Source organism: Lonchura striata, chromosome 14 (genome assembly GCF_050655825.1).
Source record: "Lonchura striata isolate lonStrDom1 chromosome 14, ASM5065582v1, whole genome shotgun sequence".
NCBI classification, from domain to species: Eukaryota; Metazoa; Chordata; class Aves; order Passeriformes; family Estrildidae; genus Lonchura; species Lonchura striata.
Genome location: NC_140716.1, coordinates 5,730,128 through 5,754,210, shown reverse-complemented (window position 1 = coordinate 5,754,210; position 24,083 = coordinate 5,730,128). Strand labels below are relative to the sequence as shown.

The 24,083-nt window shown below is 41.3% G+C and overlaps 2 protein-coding genes across 11 annotated transcripts in view; one reads left to right on the top strand and one right to left on the bottom strand.

The window, feature by feature from the left end:
- CHLSN (cholesin) overlaps positions 1 to 24,083 on the bottom strand; it is a 123,572-nt gene that overhangs the window by 51,512 nt on the left and 47,977 nt on the right. The gene's annotated exons all lie outside the window — the stretch shown is intronic.
- The window catches only part of GPR146 (G protein-coupled receptor 146), a 49,861-nt gene that overhangs the window by 20,432 nt on the left and 5,346 nt on the right, over positions 1 to 24,083 (top strand). Inside the window, exons 1-2 of one of the 8 annotated variants that reach the window (XM_085592217.1) lie at positions 21,612 to 21,670; positions 21,826 to 21,841. The gene's annotated coding sequence lies outside the window, so the exon portion shown is untranslated. Of the gene's footprint in view, positions 1 to 1,495; positions 1,538 to 11,628; positions 11,653 to 21,578; positions 21,887 to 22,701; positions 23,721 to 24,083 lie in introns of those variants that run through there. The other 7 variants (XM_021539707.4, XM_021539708.4, XM_085592213.1 and 4 more) reach the window with 7 other exon arrangements.

Here is a 24,083-nt window from a genome sequence, read left to right as displayed (position 1 = left end):
CTCCACAATCAGTTTCTGCTCTAAAGCACGGGGCAGATGTCCCACTACTTCCCTGAATGTGACTTAAATTTGCACAGAAGTATGAACAGAACAGCTGCTCCTTCTTTGCATGGATTTGTGGATGATTTATTTTTGTTCTTGAGAAGTGAGGCCAGCCAGAGACTGTGATGAGCCAGCCACTACTGCAGGGTTTTACAGCCACCGGAGGTGGTGTTGGGCATTTCCACCTGTGTGGCACATCACAAAGTCACGTTAGTCATGGAAATTTCTTTCTCTTAAGAGCAAGACCACATAAAAATAGTAACACTTTGTCCTTCTATTTACTATTCTCCATCAAACTACGAAACTAAAATTGCAAGCAAAACACTGGTTGCACTGTTTGTTTTTCTTGGGCCCTTAAATGCCAACCACGAGATGTCAAACAGAGGGCAGAGAGAGGCCAAGGAGAGCAGGGGAGCCCTGACTGGAAAATGTGGTAGTAACAACCATAACTGGTGCTAATAGTAGACAAAAAGTGCATCAGAATGAGATCAGATCTTTTACAGACCAGCTCTGCATCTCTCAATAAAACTTTAATACAAAAAAGAATGAACTGGCACAGGCAGCTATCTTAAAACATTTTTCCCAGATTAAGTATTCTACTTACCTCAAAATTCAGTCATAATTAAGTACCCTTGAACAAGTTAATCTTTCTTTTTAGGGGAAAACTCATCTACTCTTACTAAAGTTTGCCTTTCTCTACAAATATTACTGTTCAATCATTAATCTCAGCTCAAATCTCTTCAATTCCTTACATATGCTTGTTTATGTTTTTTCCTACTGCAATACATATGGAATAAGTGCTTTACTTATTTTTTTTTCTCCTTTAGATAAGTTGCATCATATCTAAAGATATACTGAAATAATGGTTACAAATTTTGAGTGGACAAATATATTACACTTCTTATAATGCAATAAAATATAATTCTCTATACTTTTCCCCATAATATGCAAAGGAGCAAACACATACTCAGTAAAATTAACGTGACACTGTGCGCCAAACCCACCATCTGTAACAGTAACAAACCAAAGTGACATTTATCGTGGTTTCATATTACAGAACAAATATTTCATACCAGGACTGTTACATGTCAGTTTTAATCTACCAAGCATGACATTTTTAATGAGGAGAAAAAAGTTATGGTTCTATTTTTAGACCAATCTACAGCTTTTATGAAAGATCTTCAATTCACCTCACAAGAGTAAATAAAACCATCAGCCCCACTGTGAGGCATTACAGCATCAAACACCATGAACAATCATGTTACAGATTTTCTAATCACTGGATGAAAACACTGGGTTATTGTAGGTTCTACACAGAGATGGTCTAGGGAGATGCAAGACAAAAAACTGAAAGTTATCTATACTTACCAGATTTGATTAAATTTTGTTTTTATTTCTTTCAATCACCTAGAAGTAACTGTTTCACCTTTTCTTTTTCCTTTTCTCTTCCCAGTGGCTCCATCTCAGACTAACATTCTCCTGGACTGCACTTCATGTAAGTAAAGCTGTAGCAATACAGTGTGTTTATTATTATGCATGCTTATTTCATCAATATAAAACTGTGAAAATATTTACCAAAACTGGGACTTCTAGACCTGATATTTACTTCTGTAAAAAGGTACTGGATTACCAAGTCCTGACTGAAGATGTAGCTAAGATAAATGATATTAACTCTCAGATTGTCCTTCTCAAAGATCACAAAGCTGCCACCTTAAACAGTCTCATAAAGTTACATTCAATTTACTACATCTTTCTAAGTTTGTGAAATCTGGACTGTGTGGAAGTGTCCCATCATCTCTGACATATTCCAGGGCTCTTTGCATGGCAGGGAAACCTCTGGAGAAAGAGACTGGAAGCACATCAGAAGGTTTTATTGGCATTACTTCTGCAAACTGCTTCCCAAGCCATGTGAAGAAGGAATGGAGGCTGTGATGCCTTCCTGGAGAGCATCCTGACAGTTCAGCTTGCCTTGGAAGCCCATGGCCCATAGGAATGCAGTGCCAGGGTCCTCGAAAGACAGGAAAGCTGGACAGGACGTCAGACCAATATATGGTTAATCCAACGTTCTCCATTTATTAGTGAGAAGATGGCAGTTTAAATACACTTCTATATTGTTTACAGTTTACAAAGGCACTCTCATTGGCAAGTAACATTGTTTGTCTTTGTCTTAAAGTGGACTAAACCTCACACTATAAACCTGTACTACTTCACACCCGGACAGCCCAGTGCTCCCCATCACACCCTAATATCATTTCTAACTGCGCCACAAACTCTTAATTTCCAACTGTGCCACAGGCTGGAAGGCCTCACAAGGCCCAGATTTGAGGCCTAGACTGGAGAAGCTCAAAGCTCATTCCAGACATAAATCATGCCCTCTCTCTCTCAGAAATGCTGCAACAGGAATGATTGTCATCAAAGAGGGCTCAGCAGGGAGAAGGGGAAAGGCAAAGCCAAAGCCAAGCCCCTGTTGGCTCAGCAGGGAAGATGCACCTTTAGGAAAGACTTCTAATCTAAACTTAATCTGTTCAGATTTAAAGGACAGACAGAAAACTTCATCTTGTCTTCTTCAAGAGGACAGTTAATTCCATTCACGTGAGCACTGCTGGTGCAAACACCAATACTCTGGGGGGGGATTTGCACACAACAAAGGAACGTGCTTGGGTACAAGGGGTGGCACCTGCTCAGGGGGGAGAGGAACAGGGCACTTTTACAGCCCAGTCTGATGAGCAAAGGATGAGAAGCCAGGAATTATTTAATGTTAATTCCAGTTCTGCCAGTACCAGCTGCTGTTCTGTTACTCTCAGCAGGTCACCTCATATTTTCATATTCTCCTATGTACAATAAACATTTTGGTGCCCAGTGTCCAACTCCCAATTTAATGTTCTAGTTAAATGCACTGCCTCTCTTTACTTTGATAAAGTACAGTCAGCATCAATAGTAATACTTCTTAAAAATATCTTTCCAGCTATTGTGAAACAGGAGCTGACTGTTTATGGAGTACTTATTTTTTATGTCAGTTTACCATAGGGCCTCTTCAGCCACAGGCTTACAGCTGGAGGCCCCAAGGCATTTTTTGGGAGTGGAAACTTTTTGAGTTCAGCTCTTAACAAATTTCCAGCCTTCAGTATGTTTTTCATTAGTCTACATGGTGTTATAATAAATGATGCACTTCCTCTTTCATTTTATGATTTTTTTTCTTTAAACATGCAACAATTTTTCTGTGTCTGTTTTTTATTACTTTCAATATACTCAACCACACTAATCTTAGAGACTGTGTATAAAAACAGAAAGGATATATTGAATAATATCAGCTACAGCAAGACAAGCTTTTAAGTTTAAATTCTTCACTGAAGGCCAGTCATAAACCTATTACATGCATGTAGCTCCATGGGCAACTACTCTTCTAGAAGCTATTGTTAAAAAAAAAATCTGTTACCCCAAAACTTAGAGTTGGTGTAGAAACAGCTCCTCCAACATACTCACCTGCAAGATACTCAGCTACAAAAGTCTGATCCCACTGGCAATTCTCCACTCCAGGTCCCACTATGTGTTTGCTTACTTTAAATTTATGTTTTATATAGTTGATACACACACTTTTTTAAGACTTCCTTCTATATTTTTCCGTCGCTCCGTAATTTTTAATAAGAATGTATTCCCAGGGGCTGACAGCACCAGGAAATCCAGGCTGTGCCAACAAGAAGAGATTCCAGTCAAACATCATCATGCTGTGTTTCATTTACAAATCTTTGATTTCTAAAGTTCAAAGTACACATGAAACACAGATACTTTCTGCTTATGTACATAGAGATTGTTAGAGATTAAACCACTTTTAATTAAAGACTTAAGCAGGTGTCAGTTCATGGTACTCTCTGAATTTGGTTTAAGAAGATGCATGTTCCACAGTTACCCAGCAGCACATTAAATACAAGCAAAATCAAAGAGACTTTCCTAAACAAAGCCAAGAAAAGCTACTTTGTAAGGGGGTTTGAAGTTTGCTGCTACTGATCTGTCATTTATGGAACGTCACATACTTGGAAAACATTTTAGAACATTTAAAAAATAAACAAACCCCCAGCAAACAGCCCCATGAGACAAAGCCCGAGGCCACACAAGATGAATTCATTTCAGTGGGGTTTTGCTGTGCCCCTGTTTATGCATCTAACTACCCAGAGTTAATTTGCAGTATCAAGGCCTAAACCAGATAATTTAAGAGCATTCTGGACTCAAATAATAAGAGTTTAAACATGGAAATGGGACTACTTCCAAGTAATTTTTCTCTACATCATACTTCAGAGTGAGAGCAATATGAGGGGCACCCTGTTTCTCCATTACTCAAAGATTCTTAATTTCTTTTTTTAAAGGAAAACCAAAGATTAATTTAAAACCATCTGATGAAAATACCTTAATATTTACCTTCATATTTTGTTGTAATATATAGTGAATTCAAGCGATTTCAAAAGTTATCCTGGATGCTTCTCATTTCAAGATGTTAAATATTGGCTCTCAGAAATTTCCATTACACATTGTCTGACAATATTTGCTGCTCTGGAGTACATGAACTGACTTTTAATTCTTACAGAGGTAATGATAATAAAGTTTGTAGAAGTTGGGCACAGTTGACATTTTAGAATTTCGTATTTATTGCAAGTCCTTCCTTTCCAGGTCTATAAAGTAAGTGTAAAAAATGGTTAGAACTGCCAAATGTATAAATTCGCGCGATCCTTTCATCAGTTACAGCTATTCTCAGACTGGTCTCCTAATCATCCTTTAAAATAATAGGGCACCAGGGCATCTTGGCAGCAATGTTACAGCTGACACCTGAGGACAGTAACGGAGCACACCTGTAATCCTGGAATTTTATAACTAGTAAATCACAAACTGAGCTCCCAAACCCAAGAGCAGCATTACAGAGCTGTGGGAAGGAAACAGCCAGGATCCACCAGCTGACAGTCAGGGGGATGCAGGGCACAAAGACCAGCCTGACCAGCCAGGGCTCTCATTTTTAGCAGTGAAGGACCAGCCTACATCCCAAATGCTGCTTTATGGAAGACACAGCACAACTGCCAAGTTTAAAGGTGGTACAGGATGGTTAACATGAAAGCACAATTTTTAGAGCTTCAACTGATCCCGGAGGGAAGACTGAGCATTCTTGTATAAACCAGTTTTCCCTTTTGCAGTTACCTTCCCCTACTTCTTTACTTTATTACAATATTGCATACAGAGAAATCTGAAAAATAAAAAAAATGGAGGAAACCAAGATTTGTTTGACTGCTTCAGCAATAAGGTACAACTCTGGACTAACCATGAAGGCTCAAATAACAAAATATCCACCAGTGCAACCAAGAGTTACACAGGGCCCCTGAATTTTATCAAGCTGGCTGCAGACAGTGTAAGGAATCTCCCTTAGCCAGGAAGGAAAAATGCCTAAATTCAGGTGAGATTCTTTTGTGCAGCTATGTCAGGCACAGGTTACAAAGTGGGGCTTTGTATGGCTGCTCCACCTCCAGCTTTATTTGCTGGGAGCTGGTTATGTAACTAGCACAAAAGAAAATAACCATTTCAGGGTTGTTTTCCTTTGCAAGCCCTGGGCTGCCAGAAGGAACTGAGAGAATTCAAAAGCAGCTTCCCTTCTGTTGCTCTTTTGGGTGTTTCTCTTTGAAGTGGCACCCTGAGTGGCTGCTCATTCACCAGTTTTGTAGGTAGCTTTTAAAGCAACACTTTCCACCCTTCAAGCTTAAGTACAGAAACATACAATTAATTAAACCAAGTTAGTGGTGTTATTATTTCAGCCTTTTATTTCTACTTGGTGTCAGACTCTTAAGACGAAAGGACTCTTTGTAGTAGGATTTCAGACACTCTGGGGAAAATTATGAACTTTAAGACTGATCTGATCTGATCTGGTTCGTGCAACACACAAACAATCTAAGGAAACCATTTAGCTACTACTTAAAGGAAAATTCATTCTAAAATCCAGAAACAGAGTCACACTTTGCAGTGTTACTGTGCTGTGTTTAACTGATGAGTCAAGCCTTTGTTTTGACATGCTATTTTTTAATCACTTTTTTCCCATCAAAAGAAGATTCAGCCTAAAATATGGAATTTTTGCAAAGTAGATTTCCTGACTACAAAATCTTTGGTAAACAGATAAATGAACCACTAACCTGCCAGATGGCTCTAATGCAACAAAAATTGCTTCTATTGCTGCTTATAATTGTAGTGGTCAAACACCATGTTACTGGTTTCCAAATATTTTCCTGGTGTGAAATGTTTGTAAATCAATCTCTTGCACTGCTGCCAAACTCCAGGAACATTCTCCAGGATGGTTTTAGTCTTTAAATAAAAATAAATTCCCACATTTTTAAGAATTACTATGGAGAAAAGATCTCAGGGAATCTGTCTTACCATAATGGCTCACTCCCATTTCCACACACTGTGTATGTTGTTTATTTTCATTCTTTGAGCATGGGATTTTATAGCCGTAATTATCTCATTTTCTCATAGTACAAACAATCCAGTTTTCATTCATTAAGGTTAACATTTTCGTTGTATTCTTCCTCTGTTTTTTTCTTCCCTTTAAAATTTGCCATGAACAATCAATACAATAGATTTATGCTATCAAAATAACTCTTGTGGTAGAGATTTATTCATAAATTGTTTTTTTCACATGAGCATAGATCAAAAGTGGCAATAGTAAAATGAACAGCTAGAGGAAATGTTTTAACTCCTCAGTCCTCAACCACATCTTAGAAGATTTTTGTGCAACAATTTTCTCCAAAATCTGGAAGGCTTCAAGAAGTAATGAGCAGTCAAGCAGATTGTAGAAGCTGGTAGCACTTCATGGTCAGCTGACTGTGAAATCCTCCTCACTGCCACAGTCTGGAGCTTGCAAACTTGGTGCTTTAGAACTTTTTTAAAGGGCTGAAGGCTGAGGAGACTGTAGCCAAGAATTATTAAGGAAGACAGTAATAACCAGGACTTTTTCCTTTGCTTGTGCTTTCTCCTGTTTCTCCTGTGCTGCAAAGCAAGCTGTAGTGCCTTCAGCCTGTCCTGTAAGCTTCACAAAACACACCCAGAGGGTTAAAGCCCTTTCCTCCCTCCCACCTGAGGTCTGCAAAGGAAAGAGCTGCTGCAAGCCTGTAACAGGAAAAGGTCAGGAGCTGTGTATTATATCCTGTATGTTTGGATTGGCCCACAATAGCTAAATAAACTGATCTGATGTCTAATGACATTTTCAAACAGTAGCTAAAAAAATTAGCCAAAATATGCAGAGAGAAAAGATGCATAGACACACCAAAGAACATCTCTAATACATCTCCACAAGCAATGACCTAATGGAATTTCAGCAGTTTGGCCACACCAATCAGGGTCAAATATAAAGGAACTCAAAAAACTTGCTGACTAGAAAGGACAAATATTCCTGCTTTGCCCACTCCTACTGATTGGCAGCTATCAGGGTTTTTGCACAGACCCATGTTTTTGAAACAGAATCACGGTCTTTTGGAAATAAAGTAGAAGGCATGCTACTGATGTGAACCACAAGCTTGGAATACTTTGGGAGAGTTTCCCTGAATTAGCAGGGTTAGCAGGTCTGAAAGATTTTCACTAAAAATCACATGAGGATCATGGATCACATCAGCAGAGTAGGGAGCTGTGGAGGAGGAGGTTCCCACTCCTGTGATGATGGAGCTGGCACAAGGAGAGGAACTCTGAGCTGCCCCAGCTGCTCAGGGCACTGCAGTGCCCTCCCAGTGAGCTCCTCTCTTGTGCCACCTGGACACCAAGCAGCTGCCACTCGCTTTGTGGTGGCCCTCAGCAGAAAAGAGGCTGTGCCAGGGCTGTGACACATCCAGCTCCCACAGCCAGTTTCATCTGGAACAGCCCTCAGGGAGAGCTGGGTGAATTCCTCAAACCAGAGATGCTGGTTCTGAGGAATGAATGTGTGATTAATAGGGCTGCAGCACTGGTAGAGTTGTGGTCGCCTTTTTAAAGTTTTCCATCAAAGTTTATGCAACCTGAAATACTGTAGCAGATGAAAAATGAAAGGGACTCAAAGCTGTGCCCATATAAAAGGCAGTGCTAAAGCAGCTAATCTAAAATGTGCAAATATGTCTTGCTTACCTCTGCTGATTTGCACATTCACTTTCATTTTTTATGTAATTACCAAAGCATTTTCAGACTTGTTATGACCAAATATGAACTTGCTGAATATTCACACTAAGATGAAACAGAAATAAACAGTCTTGAATTAATCCCATTAATAATACAGCTTGCTTTACACTTAAAAAAGTAATACTGAAAATGAGGAGGAATGTCAGCGGGGATTGACTTTATTCTGTGCAGTGAACCAGGAGATCTTTGCCCAGCGTCTCTCTATCATGAACCACCAACTGCTTGCATTCCTTTGAAGGTACCAGCTTAAGATAAAAGTATACTGAGGAATACATGTGATAATCCTTTATAGGAATAACCACTCTTTATAGACACTCTGCAGCTGGGTATGAAGTACTGAAACACACCCACTAATTCACTAATATTCTAGTGATGCTTCAATGAAACCACTTCAGCTCATAAAAATAATATTCTGGCAACCACAGTCCTGAATAACTACTTTCACTTTAACTTTGTGATTTGTTTAATCCACCTGAATCACTGAGTGCCTAAGTTACTGCACAGAGCACTCCTGGAAGGTGAACTTCAAAATGTCATTATAATGTCAAACAAAATTGAACAGAACTTTGTTTTGGTCTTATTTAGCTTGTGTAAGTAAAAACTACTACTAGAATTGTCTATCAGTTAGATGTAGGAGCCTATTAGGGACATCAGCACCTTAAACATATAATGACTTAAACATCTGAATCACTACAGATTATTCTGTAAACAAAAACCTGCACTGTTCACATCCCATTTTCATATTAACAAAGTTGCCTGTAATTTTGAACTTCAGGGCTGTGCATTAACTTTATAGAACCATCAGCCATGAGAGACATAATTGGGGTAAGATGGACAGGGAACTGCCATATTTAATTCAGTGTATGAATCAACCCAAAAGCATTGAACAGTACACTGCATCTGAAAATAAATCTTGTGAGGAGGCCTCCAAGGTTTCTGTGATCCCTGCTGCTTAGTGGTGACAAAAAAAAAACCTGCATTATGTTCTCTCTGTGTGTTTCATGCTCACAGCAGACACCTGTCCAGCTGAACCTCTCATGTGCACAGCAGAAATATCTGGCTTGTGCTTAAAAGTGTTTTAGGTCTGATTAATTTACCTGGCATGTTACAGAAGAGGCTCAGCCTTCACTGAGGTTTGTGCTTGCTAACTTTGCAATGAGGCAGTTTAGAAATAAGTCACTAAAGTAAACCTCAACATTTCCCTCAGTCCCCTTGCAGCAGTGTGGCCAGGACCAAGTCTCAGCACAACACCCCATCCATAGATCTGCCCAAGATTCTTCATTCATTTTAGAGCTAATCTCCTTTGTAGCTGCTAAGTAGAAGCACATCTTAAACTTCACTGCTCTGGGGAGGCCAGAAAACACAATAAATATCTGGAAAAGTTCTGTAAGTATGGGTATTATTGAAATGTGCTTTATAGTCAAAGCACAACAATCCTCTGCCCCACAAGTTCCCCAAGTAACTCCAAGTGATCAGCTACCACTTGTTACTACAAGCTGTAGTTACACAGCATAATTATGTCAGGGATTATGTATCTCTACACTCAAAACAAGCCTTGCAGAAAGTCTGCTGGACAAGCCCAACCAGGACAATGGAAAAAGTGTTAGGTTGTAGGTACTGCAGCCTGAAAGAAGTGATGGACTGGCGATGCCTATGAGAGCAAGCAGTTGCCTCTGTAAAACCAGGAGAGCAGCAGACTCGAAGGAGCCACCTAATTACCTCCTGTTCTCCCAGGAGACCAAAGGAGTGCTGTTCCATCTCCCAGTCTCTGCATTTTTTTCCTGCAAAAAGCTGATACACTGAAGTTTATGAGGTCTGGATGTCAAAAGGAAAGCACACTTCCCTCCATGCCCTACTGTCACTGGTATTACAAAATCTAGATCAAAATACAGTTTGGGTTTTCTTCTCCGTGTTTCAAAATACAAACCATACATAACGGCTTAACCAAGTAAGTGATAAGTATGAAATATTACAAACCATAAAAAAAGGAAAAGTCATAATCCTGGGCTGCCTCACACTGTCTCCTCAAAGAAATATTACTTCAGAGATTAAAGAAGTGCTTGTTTATTTAACAATTTGACCAATCCCCAACAATAGAAAATCTAATGAAAAATACTTAAAAGGGACCTACAAGCAGAGCTGCTGTGTGATAGACATTGTAAATAGAGACTTGGGGGGGGTTATCAGCCAAAGGGAACAAAAAATAACTGAACTAAGCAAATGCTTGGATCATAAATACCAACACCCAAAAAATTCTCAGGTGTTAACCTTAGAGCCTATCTTAGAATCATGTTGTGAAGTTTTAGCTTCTAAGAAACTGCAAAATTAAAAATAAGCAACTAATGCTATAAAGTAACAAAACACATTTATATTACATACACCAAAGAAGATTCACATGCTAACATGAAAGACAAGTTCTTCATTCATTTTATGGGTCAACTCCTTTATGGTTGTTAAGTAAAATCACGTATTAAACTTTACTGCTTTGGGGAGGAAGGAAAACACATAAATTACTTCTTCATCACAGTTTAAAAAGGCAAATTATTTAAGGACTATTTGTATTCAAGCTAAATAGACGAAATCATGATGTTACAGGCTTTTTATTCAAATGCAAAGAATTTACATTTACATACCACCTCATTAAAGGCAGAAGATAGAGCAGCACCATTTTCCTTACATTATTTCCCCCCCCCCCCCCCCCCAATTAAAATGTTTCTTCTGAATGCATAAAAGAATTCTGAGATTTACAGTATTTTTTAAAGCTCGCCTTGGCTGTTTTTCAGGTCTAATGTTGGTTACTGTCTAAATCTCCAGAGGCCAGTGGATGTTCAGGGTTTTGGTAAACAGCATTGTGTTTCCGAGGTGGGGGGGATATGACTCCCGGCATACACAGCTGCGATGAGCAGCTCTAAAGAAAATCACATCTCACTAACACAATATTTTTGTCAGCTTGGCTCATTCTGGCCGTGACTCTGTTAATGTGCACAGAGTAGCTGCTCTGATGGTCAAATTCTTTTCCTGTACCAAAGCTCTCCGGGTCTGATGCAGCCGCTGTTTGTCTCCCGTTACGTAACAACACCAAAGGCTGAACTGTTCCCCGAAACGCAGCGTGTCCTTTCCCTGCGTCCTTTCCAAAAAAAGACCTCTCCAAACCCTTTCACAACCAGGGGCAGGGTACACAGCACCGTGCCCAGGGCAGGATCAGGCCCTGGTTTAGCCAGAGCTCCAATGAGAGCGTGTGGCTGCAGCTCAGGGGATTATGAGCACGTATGTGCAGGGCAGTCACATGTGCCCGCAGTGTCCAGAGGCACGGCAGCTCTCAGGGTTCACTGCCCCGAAACCAGACCTGCGCTCTCTGCTGAGCCACGCACAAACACCTCTGGCTCGATGGGCAAAATGGTTCTGCCAGCCATCAAGGGACAGCAAGGCAGTGCCTCCCAGGTGAGCTTATAAGCAGTTCTCCTTTTAGATTGCTTTTGGTTTTTAAGAGCCTAGAAAGAATTTACATAAATGCATCTAAGCCTTGCATCAGTAGAAATGAATAGTGTCGTCATTAGAAAACAATGTTTGGGTTTTAGATAACAATTATTTAGGGAAAACATCACTGTTGGAAGTTGTAACGCTTCCACTTTTATCTGGTTGGCCAAAACAAAGTTATAGTAGCTTTTCTTGTGCATATCAGTTTTCATGCACATTAAGCTGGATTTCTCACTGTTCCTTTAGGCAATAATTATGTGCTTTCATTTTTTTTAATTTATTGCTCTGAATACACAAGATCTTTATGTTTCTGTATATTAAATGTAGAAGTATTAGAGAAGTATGGCAGAGGAATTGATCAAAAGTTAATCCAATCAGTCTTTAAGAGAGAAAAAGAGTTCTCAGTGAAAGTGAGATCCTTATGAATCTTTTATTCATACAATAGTAATAAACATGCAGCAAACCATACTGTGAAATATTATTGCAAAGCAGATAGACACAGCAGTAACTAATTAACTAATTAATCACAATTAAGTTGCATTTTCATTTATAGTATAGAAGAAGGTATGCCAAAGGCAAACTTCAAAGCACCAAGAATTTCCTAACTGCTTTCAGCAGAAGCTTTGAATAAGCAGAATGACTGCTGTCCTTTTAGCCTCCATAAGCATTTTTAACTACACTGATCACTGTGATTTTTGCAAATCTGTTTTCTACTGTATGTAGCAGAACACCTACTTTCCCTAAGGGCTCTGTCAGCCGAACTTAACTTCGTTCTGATAGAAATGCTAAAGCAGCATAAAAGGCAGCACCCTATTTGTCATGCCAGCATCACATCTGGCACGGGTTTGATTGGCTCCATCATTTAAGTCTGAGCAGAATATTGTGGATTTCTACACAAGTCAGACTAATTCTGAAGTGATGCAACAAAGTTAATCAAATGTCTGGTCAAAGTGATTCATGTAAACATCAATGTTTGTGATTTGCACATCAGACTGATTAGTCTGAACTCCTTCATGCAGATCTGAACATCAGATAAGAGGTTATCAGAATAGTCTGCATATTTTCCACAACAGCCACAACAAGTACAGCTCATTTAGGTGAAGACAGACCAGCAGGCTCCAGTGCCCTCCCTACAAACTGTGCTTCACTGTTCTCAGCACCCAGTGCCTGTGTGGGCCCTGCCAAAACAACCCTTTATCAATCATTAGTAAGAAACTGGCTCTCAGACAAACTAATTACTCCACAGGCTTCCACCCATTAGCACAGGAGGAAGCAGATTATACATTTATTTTTGTGGTGGGCTGACCTCAGTTGGGCACCAGGTACACTCCAAAGCTACTCTCTCACTCCCCTCCATGGCTGGACAGGGACAGAAAATAGAACTCAAGGCTCATGGGTTGAGAGAAGGAGAGGGAGGGATCACTCACCCATTACCATCCTGAACAAAACAGACTCAACTTACAGAACAATTAATTCATTAACCATCAAATTACAGTAGGATAATGAGAAACAAAACTGAACACCTTCCCAGAAACTTGCCAAGCAAACCCAATATATCAGGGCTCCTGCAGTAACAAAGGTGCTACAGAAGTAGTTTTTTTTGTCTGAAGCAGGCAGGACTTACTAAAAGCAGCATGTTACCTATGAAGGATACTAAGAAATCTCTACAAAAAGTCTGTTCAAATCTTTAGAGAGTTAATTGTTCTATAGTATGTGAATGGATGTGCTGCAGTTGGTAAGCACTTGTAGTAATTTCCATGTCATTAATGAGTCTGTAATTCCAGGAATTTGTACAAATCCTAACCATGGCTTTCCAAAACACCATGGAATGAATGCAGTGTAGGCAGCAGGTGGCTACTGGTAGTAGACTCCAGGTGTGACTTCACAGATGTTTTTGTAATGGGAGGCTTTAGGTTTAGAGTCCACGTTTACAGAGGTCTCAGACTCCTTTACACATTTCTTCCCACAGAATTACTTTGGGTTTTTTTGTTGGTTTGTTTTTGGTTTGTTTTTTTTTTTTCCCCCTTGGAAACATTTGTGCAGCCTCCACCAAGAATAATACCCATTAAGAGCACCTAAGAAAGTATCCCCACCCACAGGCCCATGGAAGGACAGCCAAGGACTCAAATGAAATCATCAAATACTTAAACCTGTCAAACCTTTTGTCAGCATCCCAGAACAGAACATACTAAAGATTCTTTTTAAGTTTGATATAGACATATAGCTGTAGTGGGGAGTCTTTAAGAAATTGAGTTTACTGGTAGAACATTTTGATGACTAAAGAATAAAAACTCCCTGTCGCTGATAAAGTGGAGTGGGGAGTGGCACATAGAAAGCAATAGATGGACAAATCAGAACTTAATCATGTCAGAAAGATGCCTCAAACCCCTGGTAAATTCTTATTCTAAATCTTACCATCTAATAATAATCAACCTTAGATCAGCATTAATATTATACTAGACCCCTTAGAATGTAAATATAAAATATTGTATTCAGACATTATAAATGGAATAAGATGTAATCAGTAATTATGCAAGTTCATCCAGGAGGCAGCTAGAAAATGCTATTTCCTTCACCAAGCAGTGAAAATTAAAAGCCACAGGAGTGTCAGGAACAAGATGTCTCAGACTTGCCAGCAATTAACAGAAAGATAAGTTTATCTCCAGCGGATGTGACAAATTTTGAAGTAATTTCAGCCTTAGTACAACTCTGCTGAGGGCTGATTTTTCCCTTCAAACTCAAACCAGTTTTTATAATTCTTCTATATGCTATCTGATAAAGAACTATGTCAATATTTCTGCTTTTACTGGAAACCTGGTCCCTGTGGTCAGGGTCTGTTCCACAAGAGTTTCCTCCCCAGCCAACATGATGGTCTGGTTGATTAAGTCACCAAGTCAGCTTTCACCAGGGCTTCTAATAGGAAACAGCATTATGTTATAGTTTCCAGGAAAAGTACCATCTGTGCCTCCTGCCAGTCTCTGCAACTGGCACCGAAAGATCTCTGGGGAATGTTTCTGTACTGCCAAATTTCAGCAGAGTTCCCTGCCACATGCCCTGAGCATGGGTGAAGCTGGCAAACATCGGGGGAAGATAAGAGCTGCTGTTTCCACCCTGCCAGCTCACCCGGCCAACTCATTTACAGATAATTCCAGCACAGTCCGTGCACCTTCAACCCCCTCTTCCTGCAATAAATTCACTCAGCAAAGCCCATAATTGCCATAATTTACATTAATTTTGATTGGCAGGAATCTGTCTTCTTTACTGGAGTGATGCTGATTTACATGAACCAGAAGTACAAACATTCCTTACCTGGAACCTGGGCAATTCCAAAATGCTGGAAATGCAGAGATCCAGGCACCTGCTACCTTGTAAGGTGCAAATGACCTGTTTGCACTTATTAAAGACATTACCTAAACAAGAATTTTACTATAAACCTGTCTTTTATATTATCTCAAATATTAAAAAGGCCTTGGCAGAAGTTTCTACAATATGGTGATCTTCACATAAAAAACAGGAACTAGTAAGTTTGATAAATTTTTTTCCCCTAAACCAGTCTTAACTGACGTGTTGCTCTACAGTTTAAGTGGCTGTGGGTACTGGGGCAAAGCTCCTTATATTTAAACACTGATGACTGCAAGTTATGAAAAATTTATTAAAGAAATCACCCACTTAGTCTATTAAGTTCCTGAAGTCAGAATAAATGAATTAAATACTTCCATTAAAAACAGTGGGATAAAGTGTCTCCTAAGTCCCAGCTGCACTAAACATCATCACAAGGTATCTGTAACCCTTGTTAAATCCATTGATTGTAGTACTTCATACGAAAAGAATCTGCAACTTAGATTCAGTTTTAAACTGAAGGAACTTACTTGCTTGTGTGCTCTCCCAGAAACTGGAATTTTCTGTATTTTGTAATTAATTCTTTTGGGTTTTGTGGCTCACCAGTTAGAAGCACACTGAAAATTCTCACGAAGGTTAAATTTTTTTAGAAGTTTGTTTTCAGTGAAGCAGTTAAAAGAATATATTCATATACATAACAACTTTCGGTCTTCTTGACACTGAATGTTATTTAAGGTTGCTGCTACTTAGTTTTAAAGTGGGATAGCTACATCAAAATCAGCTTCCAAGTGCTCTGAAAACACGGAGCAGAGCTGCAGCAATGCTAACTGGCTGTTCAGCACTCTGAATGGCGCCATCCACTCTGCTGATGCTTAAAAGCTGTCACTTCTTGTATTCCAACTGATCAACTTTATAAAATCCAGAACTGGAAGCACCTTACGTAAGCTGATTTTCTAATACTGCATTCATTCTAATTATTCCTGTTATTTAATATGTCATAAGTTCCTGGAAGTGAATAGGAATACTAGGAAAATTACTCAGGTTTTGTTTTGCATATAGCTTAATCTTTTTAAAAAGTATTATCTAGTGGATATTTGAGCATCTACAAATTGTGTCTCATGTCAGAATCTCTGGCAGCTAAGGCCTGTAGATAGATAAATACAGGTAATAACTGTGTATATTCATTCTGCCTGATGGAATCCTCACCTTTAGAACTGCCCAAAGTATGGTATTTCACTTTTTGCAGTGATGAAATCTCTAAGTATTAAAAGCTGCACTGTTCACTCTATAGCAAATTCTTTCTCGCTGCACAGAAACACTTAAAAAGAAACAATATGTCATGTTTTCCATATAGAAGCTCTTACAGAATTCAGTGATAAAGCTAAGTCAGGAAGGGGTGGAGCAGCACATCAGTGCCACTCATTCACTGCAGGGACAGGGTGAAGTTAACAAAACAAGGCTGAGTTTATGGAGTTAACCCGTGCAGAGCCCTTGGTGCAGCTGTTCCCCAGCAGCTGCCAGGAGGGCACAGCTGGCAACCTAGCTCCCACCGAGGCTCCACTGCAAAGAAATGAACAGCACAAAAAGGCAGGATTTATCTGCAGTGGCAGATGTGCCTGGCTGATAGCATCTGCATCTGAACAAGGCACTCCTTCCACACAAATCTTTAGGGGCTGCAGTGCTGGGCTATCTCCTCTCCACAGAACTTCCACCCTGTGGTAGTTGGTTATTACAACCTTCCAGAGCACCACGACACTCTCCAACAGATCTAAAGGGCTCCTAAACACACCATTCAGCTGTTTTGATTATGAGAGTAGCTGATCTATTTTGTCTTCCTTTATTGGAGTGTATTATCTGCTCTCATAAGCTTTAAGCTGCTTAGAAATTGAGAGGGAGAAAGAGAAACTAAAGCAAATACAATTATTCATTTCTAATGGATACACACGTTGTTCGGAGCAATCTTCTATGAACTCTAAAAATAGAAGAAATTTCTGCAGTTCTAACCTATTAGAGAATATGCACATCCTAAAAAAAGTTGCCATACCCTAAAATCCAGTTTTGCTCCTTCCAAGCAAAAAGCCTATCTGAACTCATTTCTTGATGCTTAGTGACCCGTGGCAGCAATTTGCAGACTTACTTTTGACATGGCCTTATATGAACTCAGATTCCCAAAGAGTTGAACAATCTAAACAGAAACCAAATATGCACCTAACATTGTTAGTAATTATATTACATTAATAATTGTACATGTTCATACATTTAATAATAACAATAATAAATAACAACAAAAGGTCAAAACAGGAGGGGAAAAAAGCATCTATTTAGCAGGTTACCAAGAGGCCAGGGCAGCAAGCAGATTATCATGGCACTAGGAATCTGAATCACCAGGTAGCTGCTATGCAAGTGATTTACCACGAAGATGGTACTTACAGAATGAGAAGATAAAAAAATGAGACAGAGGTTGCCAACATCTATGGAACAATAAAAAAGGTCACCCACCCACAGGAAGGAGCTCTGAAGACAACATGTATTCAGAATTTCTGGGAAAACAGAGTGAGCAACCTCAAAGGGCAACCAAAGCAAAATGCAAAGACCAATGTCAGGAACACGGGTATCTCTGTACTCATGCCACATGAAACAGAAATGCACCCTTACAGTTCTTGAGAATGTAATCTTTATTGCTGATTCAAAATACCAAAAACTGCCCGAGATTTCCCACAGGAAAGTCACAAAGTAGAAGTGAAAGTGTGTCATGCTTGGAAGCCCTGTCATAAGTTGGATATGATACTGTGTGTGTCATATGAGCAAATAATGATGGGAGGAACAGTGTTAATTGTAAGGGAGTCATCAGGGAGAGGTAAAGAGGAAAACACTGGCCAGGAGATAGGAAACTCAAGGAGTATTTTAAGAAATCAGGAAACGTACATAAGAATTTATGCATGAACAGAAAGAATGTTAAAAACAGAAAGAATGTTAAAGGAAAAACATTGGTCCAAGGGAAGGCAATTATCTAGAGAGCTGGAAGTGGATTCACACTACTCAAATTGTGCAGAATCAAGTGGGAGTAGGCAAGAATTGGGTTATATAAGTGAAAAATCTTGGGTTTATTTTAATTATTAATTATTTCTATGCTGCTATTAAAGCAAGTTATATAGCAAAGGGAAAAGGTTTAGAAAATCAAAACCTGACCCTAATAAAGGGTGAAATCAGCAGGACCAGAAAGCTGGTTGACTGCTCTTCCATAAGTTGACTTGGCATGAGTGGCAAACCCCTTTCCCTCTCTTTCAACTGACCCACTTTTGCTTTTTGACTTGTACTTTTAAAAATATTCAAAACAGGCTTATTATATTCAATCCTACTTTGAATCAATTATCCCTGTTGTTTGCTCATGCCTTCTTTCACCTTACATTGCACTGAATTAACCACATTATAAATGGTACCAGTATCAATTATGAACTTCCCCTGCCAAACTGGTCAATGGTTGCACCACAAAGACATAAATGATAGGGTTGGAAGGGGTTTGTTTTTCAGCCCAACCCCCAGTATCAAGCAGGATTTTCTTCTCCACTCATGTTAAAAGCATTTTATCTGAGCTGTATCATTACATTATAAACAGCAGCAACTCAGCAACTGCATGAGAAAAGTATATTCCTACTTGCTTGCACTGCTGCGTTTCCCCCCCATATCTAACCTGAGCTATTCAGTTTTACTTTTCTGTATATCCAGCCTAGAAGTCATTTGTTAATCCCTATGGTATGTATATAAGCTAGTAAGCCTAAAGAAATGTCATGTTACCCAGAGTGAGAGGGAACAGCAATGTGACACTTGACTCTCCAGCACTTGAGAATTCAGTGTGTTCCCCTCGATATTCAACTAATTGCAGGTTCCTAATTTTCCAAAAATATTGATGCTCCATTAAAGTTTTAAGAGTTAATCCATAAGTAATATTCAGCATGTCCCTTTCAAAAAGCAGCTTTCAAACCCTGATGAGGAGCTGACAATCTATTAAGTCATGGTTTATATATATATACATACAGAACTTCTGGCTGTGAGTTTTTGTTTGCTCAGTCTAGATCTGAGGCAAATCTGTGCTGCCCAGCAAAGCTCTGTGTAGAGCTCCCAGCCTTCCCCTAGGCAGCACCAGGTTTCAGTCTGTAGGAATTGAGATCCTGTGGGCACTCAAGAGGACGTGACAAAGGTACAAGTGTTTGGCATGTTTAGAGACTTACCTTGTTGGCTTTATTAGCTATGTATTTTACTAGCTATTAGTTTATAATGACACCACAGCTTGTGAAAACACACTCAGAGGTCAGATAAACCAGGTAAGAGCTACATCACAGACACATGATAATAGAGAAAGTAGACAAACCATGTGTTGTATAAACAGAAAAATCTGCAGAGAAAAGAGACAGTGCTGCAGCTGGATGAAGGGTCGGTTTTTTAAGTCAAATAAAATAATCCGAGCATGGAATGGTCATGCTTCAAACTCTGACCTAACCTGCTCTGCAACTTAGTGCTGCATTATGAATGAAAATGTCTGAAAAAGCCTGACTGCAGCTATGGACTCTGTAAAACAACTGAGCAGAACTTCTTTTTTTTTTTTCTTTTTAAGTTAGTTTTATGGATCTTTTCTAAAATAGTATTTGCCACCAAGTGCTCTCAACTTTTTGTCCTGCATTGCAAGAAGTTTTTTCTTAAGTACTTAATGGACGTTGTTATCTAAATAAAACCACCTTCAGCTTTAATGGAGTGTAAGGAAATTGGCTTTTGGCCAAGTATGAGCACTCTGAAAGTGCTTCTACATGAATACCTTTCCTATTTTGCTGTTTCCTTGGTGAACTTAGGATGATCAAAGTCCTTCTGAAGTTCTGAAGCACCAAAAACATGATGCCACAGTTTGTAACATGGAGTTATCCAGAGCACATACACAATTCTGTCTGTGGGCTATCTATCAAACAGGAACAGGGGAATTTTCTGCTTTTGGGGGCTACAGCAATTTTACAATATTCGTAATGAACATTTAAATACAAACTGTGGTGAGATAAAGAAACTCAAGACAAACGGGATGACCATTTTTAGATTTCACAGAATACTCAGAACTGGGAGGGACCCACAAGGATCTAGTCCAAATGTTAAGCAAATGGCCCATGTGGAGATCAAACCCACAATGTTGGTGCTAGAGCATCATGCTCTAAACAAATGCGCTAATCGCAGGTTTAGTGTTTTTCCAGTATTTATTTCATTAACAGCTGCTTATTTTTCCAATAAGGGACGCTACATTGATGTTTATTTGCTATGGAATAAAGCTTCAGAATTTCTAAATACAAGACAAATTATTTTGAAAAAGGCAGCTCTCTGTGTTGGTTGGTGATATCAGTTGGAAACATACTTCAAAGGTAGTCCCTTTTCATTAGTCTGAGGAGTTTCCATATAAACAACAGAACAACCGCAGGAAAAAATTCATTATGGGATAAATGATCAATCTGCAGTTCAAAAGCTCTTTCAAGAAGTGATCCATTATAAAGTTGTGGAAAATATAAACATTCACATCCATTAACTGCAAGTAATATGCAAATATCCTTGAGATTAATCGACTTTTTAAAAAAGGAAGCAGAATGGAACTTGTAACACCATCACAAAATGAGGGTTATGTTGTAACACCTTTTCACAACACCAAAACAATCTCCAAATTCAAAGTAAACACTCAGAAAGTTTCCTTCCTACTTTGTTTTACAAGCCGGTTTATGTTTGCCAGCACCACAAGCACCTGTACACTTTGTAGTACGGGAATTTTTAAATACTGATTATTCAGGATATACGGCCTATGAAAATGAAACCTCAAAGCTACATATTCTCATCCGGAGTTAAAAATAAAACCCACGCTGCTGAGTGAAGGCTGCTGACTGCACTTGCAGGGAATGGCACGGGCTCTGCAGAACCCCAACGCCGATGACAAAACCATAACAAACCTGCACGCTCACGGATTTTAAGCAGCAAATCCAAAACCCAGGGGACTACAAAGCGCGCTGGATCCAACAGCTCCGAGCACAACCTCTCACTTCTAGAAACCGGCTGTAAACAGAGGAAGGGAGGGGCCAGGCGCCTGCCAAGCCAAGCAGAAACTTGTGAGTAACTTCGAGAGGCAAAACAAGTGCAGCGCCGGCAGCGCGGTGCCGGGCCGGCAGCATGAGCCGCGGGACGGCCGCGCCGGGGCCCGGCGGCCGGCACGGGGCCGGGGCAGGGCGGCGGGGGGCAGCGGCACCGGCGGGGGACGGCGAGGGGCTGCACGGCGAGTGAAGGGGCAGCACGGCGAGTGGAGGGGCAGCACGGCGAGTGACGGGGCAGCACGGCGAGTGGAGGGGCAGCACGGCGAGTGACGGGGCAGCACGGCGAGTGAAGGTGAGGGGCAGCACGGCGAGTGACGGGGCAGCACGGCGAGTGAAGGTGAGGGGCAGCACGGCGAGTGACGGGGCAGCACGGCGAGTGAAGGTGAGGGGCAGCACGGCGAGTGACGGGGCAGCACGGCGAGTGAAGGTGAGGGGCAGCACGGCGAGTGACGGGGCAGCACGGCGAGTGAAGGGGCAGCACGGCGAGTGGAGGGGCAGCACGGCGAGTGAAGGGGCAGCACGGCGAGTGACGGGGCAGCACGGCCATTGACGGCGAGGGGCTGCACGGCGAGTGAAGGGGCAGCACGGCGAGTGACGGGGCAGCACGGCGAGTGAAGGTGAGGGGCTGCACGGCGAGTGAAGGGGCAGCACGGCGAGTGAAGGGGCAGCACGGCGAGTGAAGGTGAGGGGCTGCACGGCGAGTGAAGGTGAGGGGCAGCACGGCGAGTGTCGGGGCAGCACGGCGAGTGAAGGTGAGGGGCAGTGGCACACGGCCATTGACGGTGAGGGGCAGCGCACAGGCGAGTGAAGCTGAGGGGCAGTGGCACAGGCGAGTGAAGCTGAGGGGCAGCGCACAGGCGACTGAAGCTGAGGGGCAGTGGCACACGGCCATTGACGGTGAGGGGCAGTGGTACACGGCCATTGAAGCTGAGGGGCAGCGCACAGGCGACTGAAGCTGAGGGGCAGCGCACAGGCGACTGAAGCTGAGGGGCAGCGGCACAGGCGATTGAAGCTGAGGGGCAGCGGCACAGGCCATTGAAGCTGAGGGGCAGTGGCACACGGCCATTGAAGCTGAGGGGCAGCGCACAGGCGACTGAAGCTGAGGGGCAGCGGAGCGCGGCGGGCGGGACGCGCGTCCAGCGCGATCCCGGGGTCAGAACGGAGGATCCGGGCAGCGCCGGGGCACCGTAAACCAGAGGCTGCTGCAGCCTGCCCTTGTGCAGCAAAGGCGACAAGAGGCTGCTGCAGCCTCCCTTGTGCGGCAGAGGCGACAAGAGGCTGCTGCAGCCCCCCTTGTGCGGCAGAGGCCGCCGGGCAGCGCGGTCGCTGCGCGCACTGGCCGGGCACGGCAGAGCCGCCTCGGCAGACACAAGGCGCGGCCGAGGGGAAACGCTGAGCGCGGCCGGCGCTGCACAGCCAGCAGGGTCAGTGCCTCCGCTGTCTCGCCTTCAGCCGCAGAAATACCTCACCTGGGAGCTTGAAAGTCGTCAAGGAGGTTTTCCGAGGAAGTGTTTTAATTTTGGTGTTTAGTTTTGCTCATTTCGGAGGTAAATGTTGTCGCTTTCCTAGTATTGAACATACATTTCTGTCATTAAAACAGAATTGTCCTGTTTAACCGCACTTAGAGGATGTAAAGAAAGAATAAGGGTAATGACTAAGAGCACTCCTGCAACCAGACATCCCCCTGCTCTGTAAAATACAAAGCCTGGTAGCAAAGACTGTTGATGTTCTCAGACAATATACAGGCAAGTTATTCAGTGGCTGATGTAATTCAGTCTGGAGTAACCAAGCTACATGCTTAAGGATAAAGCTACATAATGGAATTATGTGATTGTACCCATGCCCATGCTTAGTCACCTTTGCACTCACCAGAATGCATATATTTGCAATATCTAGTTCCAGTCTGCTGCTTGGCTTGAATCGAGTCATAACAGTTCAATGAGATACAGTTTTGGTTCCTTTCAACTGCAAAAAACCAGCTTTTCTTCTTCTTTCTTAAACACCTAAACCAACAGATGCTTCCTGAAAACAAATGGGGCTGTTCTCGGTGCTCAAAAATAGAATGAGGATAGAGAGACAACTAAAGATATGATATGGTCCACTCAACACAACAGTATATTTGAAGAGCTGATGTGAGAAAATAAACAAAAAAAAAGTCAAGTTTTCCCACAAAGGTGAAAACAACCTTTGAAAGCAATAGAACTTCTGATGTTGCCACAGAAGGCATTTCTCTGAAGAAAACCAACATGGGACAGTGAATAAAAATTTGCTTGCCCAGCTAAAATTACTGTATTTTTAACCTGATTTTATGTTATTAAGAAGAAAATGCAAACAAAACAACTACAGTGGGAAATAAAATATGGAAGTTGACACAATTTTGGGACAAATTCTGTACTGTGGCTGAAGAGTCAAAGGAGTAGCACCAGGGAGATGTAGTCACATACCCGCATGCTCACAGACCCCACACAGTACAATTTAGCCATCTGGTTCATGGAGTATAGCATGTTGTCTGGTAGCATTCATTTTCATTGCACAATGTTTATTGTGGATTGATTAAATCTTGCTCTCCCTCTGGAAAGAATCCAGGTACTTGTACTTACACTTTGCTATAGGTGCTGACAGAGGGGCACACAGAACCACGGGAGTGTGTGACAGGCAGGGTACGTGAGGTGGGAAATCACCTGCTGCACCAGCTCTACGCTGCCCCTGAAATGGGCTGCCATGAATAACAGCCATGACTTTAAGGCTGTGCCTGTTCTGAGTTGTACTTCAGAGATTATTTCTCATTCCTGCATTTTGGAAAGTGACTTTACACAATTGCTTTGAAGTCACTTGGTTTCAGTTAAAATGCTATCTCTACTGACGATAAAGCAAAAATGGCTGGGCCACAACTGCTGATAGTAGCATACTTTTTAAAGAATTTGAGCTATTTTGAGAGGAAATGATAGC